Consider the following 13,292-nt stretch of genomic DNA (forward strand, 5'->3'; position numbering starts at 1 on the left):
TTCGCTTCCGGGGTAGCGCCCCGCCTCTGCCCCGGTTGCCGTGGCAACGCGGCGCCCTCCGCCGCTCGCCCGGCCCGGCCCCGCCCGGCCCTCCCCGGCAGCGCGAGGGGCCGCCCCGGCCGCCGAGGAGCGGGGGGGGGTGTGTCCCCGGGCGGTGGGAGCGGCGCCCAGCCGCCGTGTGGGACTCCCGCCTGGGGGGTCCCGGCGAGGCCTGGCCCCGCTCCCGGTCAGGCTGCCCTTAATTCGCGGCTGTTCAGCGGTCTCTGCTCTTTTAAAAATATATTATTTTGTCTTTTTGGGGTTTTTTTGGGTTTTTTTATTTTTTTCGGTCTCAAGGGTTTTGCTATGGACAGCTCTCAACGGTTTTCAAACTAAACTTGGGGTGAGACCTACCTCCGGCGGAGTGGAGCCGGGAAGGAGACAGACAGACAGACAGACAGACAGCTGTTGGCTGTGATGGACAGTCCTTACAGCTCAACATTCAGAACAACCCGGATCCGCGTTCCCTCTGCCTCACTGGTGGCTGCCGTCGTGTGGCACGACCTACCGAAAAAATAGCCCCACAAAAAAAACCCCTATAGAAGAGGCAGGCATAAAAAGTCTGTTGTTTTGGTAACGCAGGAGAGAACATTGCTCAGATTCTCATTTTACCTTTCCCTACTTCCTAATATTTTCCATCAGTTCGGGTTTATGCGGCTTTGGAAATTCCAAACAACAGCCTCTAATGAAAAACTATGTTTATAAATGTTGCAGCGTTTCCACTGATTTCGTTGCTTCTCACAACATCTGTGATTTCTTCTGTTTGTTACAGGGTTCAGGGGACATGTCTGCTGCTTACGTGATCCTATCTATGGCCAAGGTCTGTAGGCAGCTAAGGTACTGCTAGTAAAGTCAGTAAGGAATGAGCCAGGCTGTCCAAAGGTCTGTATCCTGCAACACAAGGTACCGGTGCCTGAGAAAGCAATCAATGAGAAACGTGGCTACAGTGGCTGGCCTGTCTCTGGCAGGTTAATTCACACAGTGTCTGAGCAGACACAGGACCTCGGCCACATAATGTAATAAGGTTATTTTAATGTATTTTTATATATGGTCTACATTACATAAGCCATTCTTAGTTTTAGATAAATACATGTTAATTTATAACATTATATACATTTGATATTATTGAACTCTCTATATGTTTAAAATTTAAGTTGTTCATCTAAGTTTCTCACTCGTAGGTCTAATTCCTACTTGTCTCATCCTGTAGATATCCTAAGAGCACAATTATAAGATCAAGCCCTGTGACAAGCGCAGCTGGAGAAGAAATCCCAGTTCCCTCTTTTTATTTAAAATTACTCATGGTTAGGGTAATCAGGTTGTAAATGACCCAAGTTCAGTTTCTCTTCTGCCACAAGGGAGTTCAAACGTATCTCCCATTTCCCAGGTTAATATTCCAAGCAAATTACTTTTGTGGGCCTAATTCCATTCTTTCGCATGAGAGAATATTTATAAGCCTTTGCCCATTTAATCCTCATCTTCCTTGAGAACGCTCCAAAAGCAGCACGATGAGTAGGAGTTGCGGTGTGCTTTGTGATCTCTTCAAATCCCTTCTCTTGCTCTGCCTTCGTGACTACAAAACCTGCTGACTCTGAGCGATTTTAAGGGGTGCTCTGCCAGCCAGTCCAAAGAGCATTTCAGTAGATGTGATGCTGTATGCTGTGATGCTCCCTCCTCTCTGCTCTACAAAGGTGACACGGAAAACCAGTTTGTAGGCTGTGTTATTTAATTCAGTATAGCAACTCTTTTGGATCAGCTATAACCGGGGGTTATAATCCCAGGAATGGCCACGGTCCTTCAGATCCAATTTCAGCCTGGGCAAAACCCATCTTCTCTAATTTAACGAGAACTTCAGTGGGAATTTGCTTCATAATTTCTCATCTTAGACTCCCTCTCTACGGTTTTACAGCCATAGGTTAGAATTCAGGGGGTGTGGTTTTAGTACCAGAAGAACGAGTATCACAGGTTTTATCATGAGGAGTTCTAAGGTTACGCAAGACTGTGAAGTGAAACACATGAAAAATTACTGTTTCGGATATTAATGAACCAACAGAAGCCAAAGCAAAAGAACAGCCTGGGTTTTTTCCTGAAAAGTACTTGTGATAAGAAAATATAAAAAGTATAGAGTGGTCAGAAACTGCTGGGAAAGTAAGTGTTACTCCTTGAAAAATGCTACCACTCTTTTTATTACCAGAAACTGTTGTGAGTAACTTTTGCTATTATTGTGGTGGTTCTTACCTTTTGCTGCTTAGGTCTGGGCTGCGAGGGGTACCTCCTTCTTTGGGGGGTTCACAGTTCTCATAACTTAGATCTTCATTTCAGAAACAAACTCTTAGAAGTCCCTTGTATCCTACACCTCAGTGACTAGTGCCTTCTCCCAGCGTATTCCTTCCCTTGCCTGAGGGCACTGAATCCCCCTTTTCTCACTATAGCGCCTTAGCAGCCAAGCTGTGGGGCTGTTCCACTTGCTGTGAAATAAGTACTCCTTGCGGCGGATGGTGCAAGAACGCAGTTAAGATTCCCCTGCTGTGGGTTTTACAGCCACAGGTTACAATTCAGGGAGTGTGTTTTTAGTACCAGAAGAGCAGAATAATACCCTGCTGTGTAATATATAGGGTGCTGGATACAAGTAACATCCACTTTACTGCTAATAGTAATTTCAACCTTTTTTTTTTCCTAAATGTTTAATATAAGCTATATGTTTGCAGTCTGGAACCCAAATCTCCCTTCTTGCAGATGAGTTCCCTTAACAACTAAAATACAGAGTTTTGTAAATGAGTGCACTTTTTTTCCTCTTCTGAGACAACTGGCACTAATAACTTAAAGACAAATCTTATATTTGGGGGAAATCCCTTGCTCCTAGACTGGTAGTTTGGCCATTTTTCTAGAAAGTGAGAAGTATGGCTGAGGAGCTCATCAGGTAGAGGCGGAAGTGGAAGTCCCAGATGGCTGAGCTAACGAGGATCGAGGATCGCTGGTAACAGTTTCCCCCCCAGCAGCTGTATTAAGTGTGTCTAAGAACTTCTCGCAGACGAAACAGGTGAAGGATTATGGTTTATGAAGACTGATGCTACTTTGGCCTGAGGAGATGTGAGCAATGCGGTCTTGCTAAGCATAAGGTGCTTCTGCGAGTGATGGGAAGACAACCTTTAGGGAGCTCTGAGCCTGAAAATGGAGGGGTCTGCATGCCTCCTCAGTGGGATGACAGCAGAGCAGGGATGCAGGAGGGCTACGGCTCTGTGCCTGAAGCAGAAGTCGAGCACATCAAGTGCTTTTGTGGATCCAAAGCTTCCTTGGCAATAGCAGCGTGTGATTGACCAAGTTACTTGTGGGACTGGTGGGAGCAGAGGCGTGGCATCAGCATGCCCCACCCCACGCAGATGGGTGGCAGCAGCATCTGTGAAGCACTGGGGCAGAGATCCTGCTGGTCTCCCTCCCTCTTTCCCAAGGCACTGTCCTCCGGAGGGCAGGTGTTGGCCTTCTGCAGCCCTGCTGCAGCCTGTGAACACTCTGTGGGGCTTGGTGGTATGTGAGGTGTGCTTCTCCTTCGGGTCAAAGTAGAGCCACAGCGTTCCAAGAAAAGTATATCTTCTTGAACAGCAGCCAGTTCACTACCTGAGTAAACAGTGCAGCATTCAGCGTAGTCACACAGCGTGTAGAAACTCATCTGGCTGTGCCATTGCTGTCTTTGTTTGGCTTTATGATTTGCAAGTCTGTTTGATTTTGGGGCTTTTTTTATTTTAATCTTTGTTCATGCATTAGATCCAGCACCTCCCGTGACTTTATGACCAGCTTCAAATTAATATTTAACACAAATCCTTTCAGGCTTTTGGTATACCATAGAGACCTCTGTCCTTGTCACCCCTATTTCACATGGTGCTAGAAATGTGCAATCAGTCTGATACCTGACTTGCCAAATTAAAAAGAGAAAGGACTGACTGAATAAAATAGGCAAATAAAAGCTCTGTCAGGTATAAACCGCTGCTGAGTTACATCTAAAAAGAAAATGCTGAGACAAATATACAGCCATCACTGTATATTTAAGGCTGACTTCGGCTCAACTGACTCCTTTGCCAAGGCAATGGGGCAGAGCCTTCGCAGAAGCGAGTGTGCCGAGAGGGACGTGGAGATGCCTTGCAGCAAACACAAACCAGACTCCTTTGGGAGGGAGAGGGGGCACGTGGCACTAGCTAGTGCAGCCTCAGCACTAACGGCCTTGGGAGCAGCTGCATTTATGACTCTCTTCAACAGCTGCTATAGGTAAGGTTTCTGGGAGGTCCCTGGTGAATTTTAAACCAGCGCAAAAGAAAATGTGGGAAGATCGCTGCCTGCCTGGCCCACGTCTCCCATGTTTGGAGTGGGTCTGGTTCAGGCTGCACCAATTAGTTCATTCAGCCCTCAGTGTGTAATAATATAATTGCTGTTCACATTAGCACCAATTACTGGGATTGGGAAGAAACGAACCTTTATACCAGAATATGTTTGTGGGTAAAACAAGGGAATGCTTTCTTTTTATAGGTCTGTGAGCCCCAAATCAATTGAGCTGTTACCTGTTCAGCAGTGAGTGTGGTCAGTAATTAATAGTTCCACTGTAAGCTTAAATATCCAAGCTTATCCAAGTTTCCAAGCTTAAATATCACTCTTGGTGATCACTGTTTTCTATCAACTAGAAAAAAAATAACGTGGTGGGTTTTGGTCCTTTGAGAAGAGACTGTTCAGGATCTTTAACAAGAGTTAAGCTAGATTTTGGGGAAAAAAATAATTTTGTATAATAATCTATATAAAAATTATTCTAGCCCGTAAGTGGGAACACACAGATACACACACAGAGACATCATCAGGTTATTAGCAGTTAATCTGTGGTCACATTTCTCAAGTATTCTGTCCTCGCCCTGTATCCTGTGGCATGACATTTTAACGCATGCAATCAGCCACATTCATTGACAAAGATCTTTACCCAAGTCCAGTTCCTGCTGGTGAATCTTGCACCGTTGTAAAACAAATCGTGTTTATGAAATTCAGATTATGGGAAGCCTTTAGGAACAACACAGTAAAGGCTGCAGAGCTGATTTGGGATGTGGCTGCTGGAAATCTAGACAAGAACTATGGAAGTATTAAGGCGGTTAAATCCTTTTGAGATTCCTATTTTTCCACTAATTTCGGTTGGGATCTGAGTGTTCATGTACGTTAGGGTTGCACCGTGCTTCTTAGGTCTTAATTTCAATCCTTGCATTTTGTAAATGGTAGGATGGGTATTTTTTGACTCATAGGAAGAGTATTTGTCGTAACGACTTCTCCCCACCAGTACTGCAGGAGTTGCGCTACCACATGTCTGGCACTGCCTGGTATTCAAGTCTCTAACAAGGCCTATAGAGTGCTCTGTAAGAAGCACTGTTTAGGAAGGAAGTTTCTCAATAATCTCGTCAGTTCCTGGAATTTTATGCCCTGAAGTATGAGAAAAGTTACCTGTCGTAACCTTTTATCCTGCTTTGTCAATGTCATCTAACTGGAATCGTGACTTAAAGGCTTAAACTCTTAAAGGCTTAATCCTTTTTAGATTTCAAAATATTTTGGTCTCAGTTATGACATAGTGTATCTTCGCTTGACAAATAAATTATGAATTATGTAAGGAAAGTCTCTATTTTTTTCAAATTTGGAGCTTTTAAGTTTCATCCTCTACTCCTAGTGTTGAAGAAAGGGGTAGATGTCAGACCCCAGTTTCCCTAATCTGCATCATCAAGGTTCTCTTATGACTACTTATGCTAACCTATCTGATGGAAAAATCTCAGCCCCAGTGTCAGTCAAGCTCTGAGGAATATTCCTATCAACACCTGGTAAAAAGGTGTCCTCTAATACACAGGATTTTCAAATAGCAGAGAAAGCGGGACTGGGGCAAAGAGGTGCTGGAGTTATAGTGTCCTCCTTACCTGTTGGGACCTAACTCATGCCGAAGTAGACCCGCAGGAGGCACCAGCTAAAATGATGTATAGGTTGTCCTAAATTACGCTGAGCATTGGGCTGGTTCCCTTATCAGCTGCTACAGAAACAGCTACAAGTCACCTTTGTCCCATCAGGCGGTTGCAGTGGGCACAGCTCCATGGGACTGTTGTCGTACCCGGTGAGGTGGGTGGGACCGTGGGCATCTTCCCTGGGATGCCACCAGTGGGAAGGTAGCTGGAGGAAGGCCTGCAGTGGTCCTGTGGCTGGGCCACGCTTCAGCTGAGCATTCAGCATTTGGAGCTCCTCCCCCTGCTAGCAAACGCTAGCCTTCATGGACGATTCCTGCCTCTTGTGCCAGGGTCAGAGCGAGCGGTGCCTGGCAGGAGGCAGGTGAAAAGATCGTGAAAGAAGCAGCCATCAGCCGGTGACTTGTGCTGGGAAGCAGCGGGCGAGTAACCTTGCTCCATTTTATGGTAGTGCTTCACCTGCAAGTGCCCGCTGTGAGTGAAATTGCCTGGGCTGGTGCTGTCCTTTATCAATTTCGCTCTCAGCAGGCTCCGCAGGTGAAGCATTTCATTGCGGGAGTCGGACTCTGCTTTCTCCTTGACAGCCTGAAATAGAAAGTGGGGAAAGGAAAGACAGAAGGTAATAAATGGCCGGAGAAAAGCAAAAACATGACAGAGACCAAAGAGAAGCGGGATGTGTGTGAAACAGTAATGGTAATTCACTGCACCCAGCCCTCTAATTCTGGGGGAATTAGAATTAGAAATTTACAATTAGAAGTGAAAAATTATGGTGAATAATATGTTTAAAATACTATGTAAGATGATGTGGGTAAAACTAAAAGATAATTTTCTTGATCTTCGACCTTATAGTGAATTATAGTGGCTGTTTCTGGGAGAAATCCAGGCAAAAATTATTTTTTCCTGTTTTTCTGAAGTCTGCATTTCAGATTTATATGTCTTGATTTTTGTGAGGTTTGGTTTTTTTTCCCTTTCTTAAGACAACCTGCATGTGACTGTCAGTGTTGTTGATGCCACTTCCCCTGACTTCAGAGAGAAATTCAGCATCCAAGATAAGAACCATGCAAAATCAATTACCATGTCTGAATGTTTGACTGCCTGTTACTGGGGAAAGAAGCCCGTTGATTCAGGGTTGGGGATGTTGATGCAGCTTTAAAGTTCATAGACTCATCTCTTTCCAGCCAGTTACACCATAGGGCTTACAGGGAGTGGGGGACAGCACAGAGGAGAAGCATTTGAGCTGGTTCCTGGCTCCTAGGGGAATTGTTTGCCTGGAGACTGGGAGGCTCATTGCAGAGCTGCAAGCATCTTGCTTCAGTTGCAGTGAGCTGATACCTTGAACCAGGTCCCTGTGTGCAGCAGGAGAAATGGGGAAGTGACTCCTATACCTTCTGTAGGATACATCCTACAGCCGCAGAAACTCTGTCCTAGATATATGTTTGGGAGGCAACTGCACCATGTAGCCCATCCCTGAAGTTTTGGGGATAAAGAGCGGCTTTTTGTTTCAGTGATGTGAGGCATACACAGCTGTACCTGGTGGCTTGCGGTTTGCTACTGGTTAATGTGGGAAAACTGGTTGAGAGGCTGCTGCTGGAGGCAGGTGTCTGGGTGGAAAAGATCACAAATCAGCAGAGCGCTCGAGTTTCAGGAGAGGAGGGAGTGAAAGCAGTGGACTAATGAACTTAAACCAGAAGACTTCAACCCGCTCAAAGAATTGGTAAATGCAGTCTAGTGGAAAGGAATTTTAATGGGAAAGGGAGCCCGGGAGAACTGTCAGCTCCTAAAAGAGGCACCGAAGATGTGATGAAAAACCTCCCTGGTACAGGAGGCTCTCAGCAAGAATGGGGAGAGGCCAGCATGGCCACATAGGAAGACAACCTGACAGTCAAAAAGATGGTGTAAAAGGTGGCTTGCAGGCAGGCAGTACAAGGCAGCCTTCTAATACTGACCCATATGACACTCTCATGGGCAAACCAGGGACAGGTGATCTTCATTAAACCACTGTAAAGTAGGATAAAAAGGAGGCAAGGGATCAGGCAAGCATGTGGAAGACAGAAGAGGAAGAAAGAGGTGTTGAGAGGGAAGAAGGCACAAAATAGGGTAACTTTTTTTCCTTCAAGAATAACAAAAAAAGGTGCAAAATAAAAAATGCAACACAGTATTACACATCTAGTGTTGTAGTTTCATGCAAATGCCTTTGTCTTCATCCCAGTGGTGTGTGACTGTAAATAGAACCTGATTTGCCAGATCAGTAAATACAAACCTGCCCTATGCTGACAAAAATATTAAGATCCTTTGCATGAAGCTTTTTGTTTTCTCAGATGAAGGAGAAAAGCAAGCAAACCCACTGCAACTCCTCCCATAATGAAGTTCCATTTTATATTTTAGAGGGTGGGGTCTCTAAGTATCTGAATTTGAATGATTAAAAAAAATCAAGAGGTGCATTTTTCTAATGAGTAGACTACAAGAGGTAGTTTTGCCAGCTCCTACCCACAAACTGGTTTAATAATGTTATTTGCTCTCATTTGCAAGTAAATTTCTTTCTTAGGTACCCCTGTTGCCCTTTGCAATGTGACTTCTTAGGAGTGCTTAGATAATTCAGGGGAAAGAGTACATCAGAAGCAGGGGGTCCTCCTATTGATTTTTGTATAAGATCTCTGTTGAGATATTTTTTAAAGCATTACTTCTCATGCTTTAAAAATTCTTCTCAATATGTCCCAATCAATAACAGAATGGAGGTTCATCTAAAACTTAATTGAATTAACAATCAATGGGATTAGGATGTCAAAAGTTAATGTAAAATATCAGCTAGGAGAGTTATCTCTGTTATTTTGTGTTATAAATTCATTGTAAACTAGAGGAATGCTGGAAATTTCAAATTACATGCTCATTTATGTCTTCCATATCTCACCAAAGATAATAAGATTATAGAATACAGATAAACACAAAATTGCCTCTTTAATTTACAATTGGTGGGAGGAAGGTTGATCAGATATGAAAAAAATCCATGCATGTTATTTACATAGAAAAGAGAAATGCTTGGGAAGTTCTGGTGAAAAGATGATGGCTCTCTTGGTGACATTTTCTTTCTGGAAATTACAGTACATTCCCTGGGAGGATTACTTGCCATGCTATACATGATCACAGCACAGACAGACAGGAGAAGAAAATTGGGGCTGTAGTGAAAAGAATCTCGCCTGATGTGTGAGTTTGCTAACAAGGCAAATCTCAGGATACATATAATGAAAATAATCTATAAACACTCCTACATGACAGGTAGGTCTGCAAAGGTTACTTTGCACTGCTCAGAAAGAGGTGTTTGTTTGCCATTCTCGGATTTGGATGATCAGGAATACAGTGCAGTGCTGCTGAAAGAATGAAAAGGTAACACAACCCAAAATCTGCCAGAGCCAAGACTTTTGCAAGTCAGGTTTTGTTTTTTTTTTTTTTCAAATTAGGTGGTCTGCTAAATAGTATGACTTTGTAATGTGCAGAACACTTGTAGTCCTAAATTTAAATAACAGAAAGTTTAAGTGTGGAAGAAGTGATTATTATTCTGACATTACACAGTGCTGTGGCTGTATTCGCAGATACTCAATCTGGGTGCACTGGCCGATATCCTGTATGTGGATGTTTGACAACGCTGTTTCAGCATGGATGAGTTTTCATACTGTTCCTCTTTCATACAGATGAGTGAGTGCAGAGTGGTAGTCTGGTGGGCTGGCAATGCATATGACAGTGCAGTCTATGGATTCCTATGGATCGTAGAGCCTCTTAGTGCTGTATTTGTGTTTGGAGCAAGGGTGCTCCAGGAGTTTTGCAAGCCAAAAAAAAAAAAAAAAAAAGCGCAATCGGTGGTGGCTTGGCCTGCCAAGAACGGTGAATCTGGAAGCAATTACAGACAATCAACGTCTGAGTCTGCTAGTGCCTCGGCACCTCTGGTGTGGTGGGAAAGACTTAATAAAGGGCATAATTATATTTGTGTGATCTGGCTTAGTGGAAAATGCATGCAGCTGAATATGCAACCCGTGCATTCATTGCAGCAAGTTATGTGTCTACTCATGTATGTAGTGTTGCATTGATTGTTTGCAACATTATTTCTTTGAAATACCATCTGTGCTAGTGAAGTAGGACAGTACCTACATTGAAAATTTTTACATAAAGAAATGAGATCTCAGAATCACAGAAACGTTGATTGGATGGGACCCTGGAGATCACTCTGCTCAAAGCAGGGCTACTACCAATGTTATACCATTAGGTTAGCTGTGCCTTTATCCAGCCAAGTTGTGAAAAGCCTCCAAGGAGGGAGCTGCCACCACCTCTCTGGAGCACTTGGTGGAGAAAGTTTTCCTAATGGCCAGCTTGAACCTCCCCAACCACCATGTGTGGCCGTTGTCCCTTGTTATGTCCTCTGGCACCAAGAAGAGTCTGGCACTGTCATCTTCATACCTGCTCTTCAGGCAGATGCAGGCAGCTGTTCCATCAACCTTTTGGCTCTTCTTCACTGGGCAAAACAAGCCCAGCTCCCTCCACCTCTCACACCGGACCTGTACTCCATGCACTGGACCATGGTGGCAGCCCTCAGCTGGACCTGTCCAGTTTTTCCACATCCCCCTTGGAGCAGGGGTCCCAGAAGAGGAAGCTGTACTCCACCTGCAGACCTACCAGTGTCATGCAGATGTCCAGTCAATCTGCTGGCCACCCTGCTCCCAACACTGCTGAACATGCAATTTGCAGTTATTTGCAATGAGAACATACCATAGTCTCATATTCCTCTTGTCACCACCATAACCTCCGGGTCCTTTTCAGCAGAGCTTGGGGTTGTTCTGTCGCAGCCGCAGAACTTTTCACATCTCCTTCTTGAGCTTCATGGGACTTCTGGTGGTGCAGTCCTTAGGTTTTCAAGGTTTGTTTATCGGTGCTTAACCATTTGGCTTGTCAGCCACTCCCTTAGTTTAGTAACATCCACCGATTTGTTTGAGGATGACACATTTATGGATTTGCATTCTGCCTCCTCATTCAGGTCTTTGATGAGAATAAGGAGCGATACTGGCACCAGTATCAACCCCTGGGGCACTCTGCTTGCTACTAGCTACCCAATGGGCATCAAGACATTGATCACTGCCCTTTGAGCCCCATGGTCCAAGCAATTTTCAAATCACCTGACAGTAAACCAGGCATTGGACCATCCAACAGACATTTGACCCAGACTTCCTCAGCTCCCAAATGCAGGTGTCATGCAACAGTCTGCCACGCACTCAAGGCTCCTTATCATTTCAGCTTGTCTTCTGATACATGAAGGTGCAGAAAGAGGCTGATGTTGCTGCTGTGTAAAGGGTATGTAGTTCTTGCGCTTGTTCTTCTTGTAACTTTTCACATTTTTCACAGTATACTGGTGACACAGTAACATAGCTCCAGGAGCTACCAACCCTTTCAGTTGCACACAGCCCCCAGTAGTCTCTCAGCTCCTGTCTCTGTGACACAACATGCCTTGGTCTCGCAGTGTCACTGAAAATCTCTCTTCTTCTTGACTTTCCTAATTTCCCACCTTGGCCTTTGTTTTTCTTAAGCCTCACATATCCATCTTTATTCATTTCTCTTCTATCCAAAAGTTTTTTTCCTGAATGGTGCCCACCTCTGCTGGCAATCCAGCCCTGGCCCTCTCTCTCTCGCTAACATGGAGCATTCCCAGGCAAGAGCAGCTCCTGTGGGTGGGGAAGTGCCTGTGGGAGGGCATGGCCATGGCCCACTGCCCTTTTCCCTGCTCTTTGCTTCCTCACCAAGCCAAATAACGAAGTATTTGTTCCTGACAAGCAGATGGGGATGAATTGGCAAGGAGCCCGGATTCCTTATAACTTAATCTCTGTCTACTCAGCTGTAAGTAAAGAGAGTTTTGTCTCAAAAGAACATGATTCCTTTGGCTTCCCTACCAAATATTTGCTCACTGACATCTTTTTTCTCATACTGTTATCCCAAGAGAAGAAATGGAGATTTCCAGCTACCGAGAAAAATTATCCATGGGCCAGGGAGGATGGGTAAGAGGTCATTCACTAAAAGGCAGATTACTTCTGATGAGGGTATTGTGCTGCTTACAAGATTTATCTCTCTATAAAATGCAGTGCTGCCTCCAGTATTGCAATAGTAGGAATTCAAGGCGTAAGGAAGTGTGGTCTTCCATTTACTCCAAGGAAATCACACTGAGACAGATGAGCTGAAGAATTCCTGTAGAGAGATTACAAAGTCATGGTAGGCTGCTCCACCAAGGAGTTTTGGAGACTATCGAGAATTTTTACTGCATTGGAAGGTCTATTTTGTTAGGAATGGACAAAAAATGAAATCAATAATAAGCTGACAAGTGACATTATATTTCAACATGCAAGAGGTCACAACCATATTCCTTTACCTAGAATATGGCAACAAACCTTTAAACATCCATAACCTTTTTCTTTGTCAGACAAAGTGCAAATGCGCATTTGATTTTTCTCCCTTGACCATCTTTTTCAATTCTTACTGCACTAGGAAAAGGGATGGACACATGTAACTCCTACAGAAGCTACAGCTGGGGTGTAGCCTAAAATCCACACAGGGACACGAGGTGTCTTCCCTCTTCTCTACTTGCCCACTATTTTGAACAAATTTCTGAGTGAAGGGGTAAGTGTTGGCTGGCAGTGAGTGTTTGGCAGCGGTGGAGATACTACTATCTGGCATCAAGCTGAGGCTGAAGTCAGGAACACAGACTATGAACATATCAGATATTCCTGATATGTTCTCAAAGTTAACCAATGCCCAGCAAAGGCAATACTTTCCATTTTACCTCCCTGGTAAGATTAAATCCTTTCCTGCTGGGACTGGGGATCTCCTGAGGGAGCCATCCTGATTAACGAGTGAGAACAACTCCTGCAAAAGGAGCCAGGCTTTGAACTCCTGAATTTTACCCATGTCAACAGCACCAAGGGCCTGGTTTGTCCAAACATCCACACAGGAGCGATATTGTCTGGTCAGGAGTCGGCACAGGGATGGAGGAGAGGACTGCACAGGGCACGGCGGGCTGGCAGAAGCACAGGAGGAGCTGACTCCATTCCTGGGGCTGCATGGTTTTTCTGTGCACAGTAGTGACCTGTAATATAAATTATCCATCCACCCCAGGGCTGAGAGCAGAGGGTACCTGACGTGGCACTGACAAAGTGAAAGATCTGGTGCAGAAAGCTAGCACTGCAGGTAGGCAGGCAGTGAAGACTTGGCCACAGGGGGCACCCACCATCTCTTGGTAGTGCTAGTCAGGGCTATATT

This window comes from Strix aluco, chromosome 2 (assembly GCF_031877795.1).
Source record: "Strix aluco isolate bStrAlu1 chromosome 2, bStrAlu1.hap1, whole genome shotgun sequence".
NCBI classification, from domain to species: domain Eukaryota; kingdom Metazoa; phylum Chordata; class Aves; order Strigiformes; family Strigidae; genus Strix; species Strix aluco.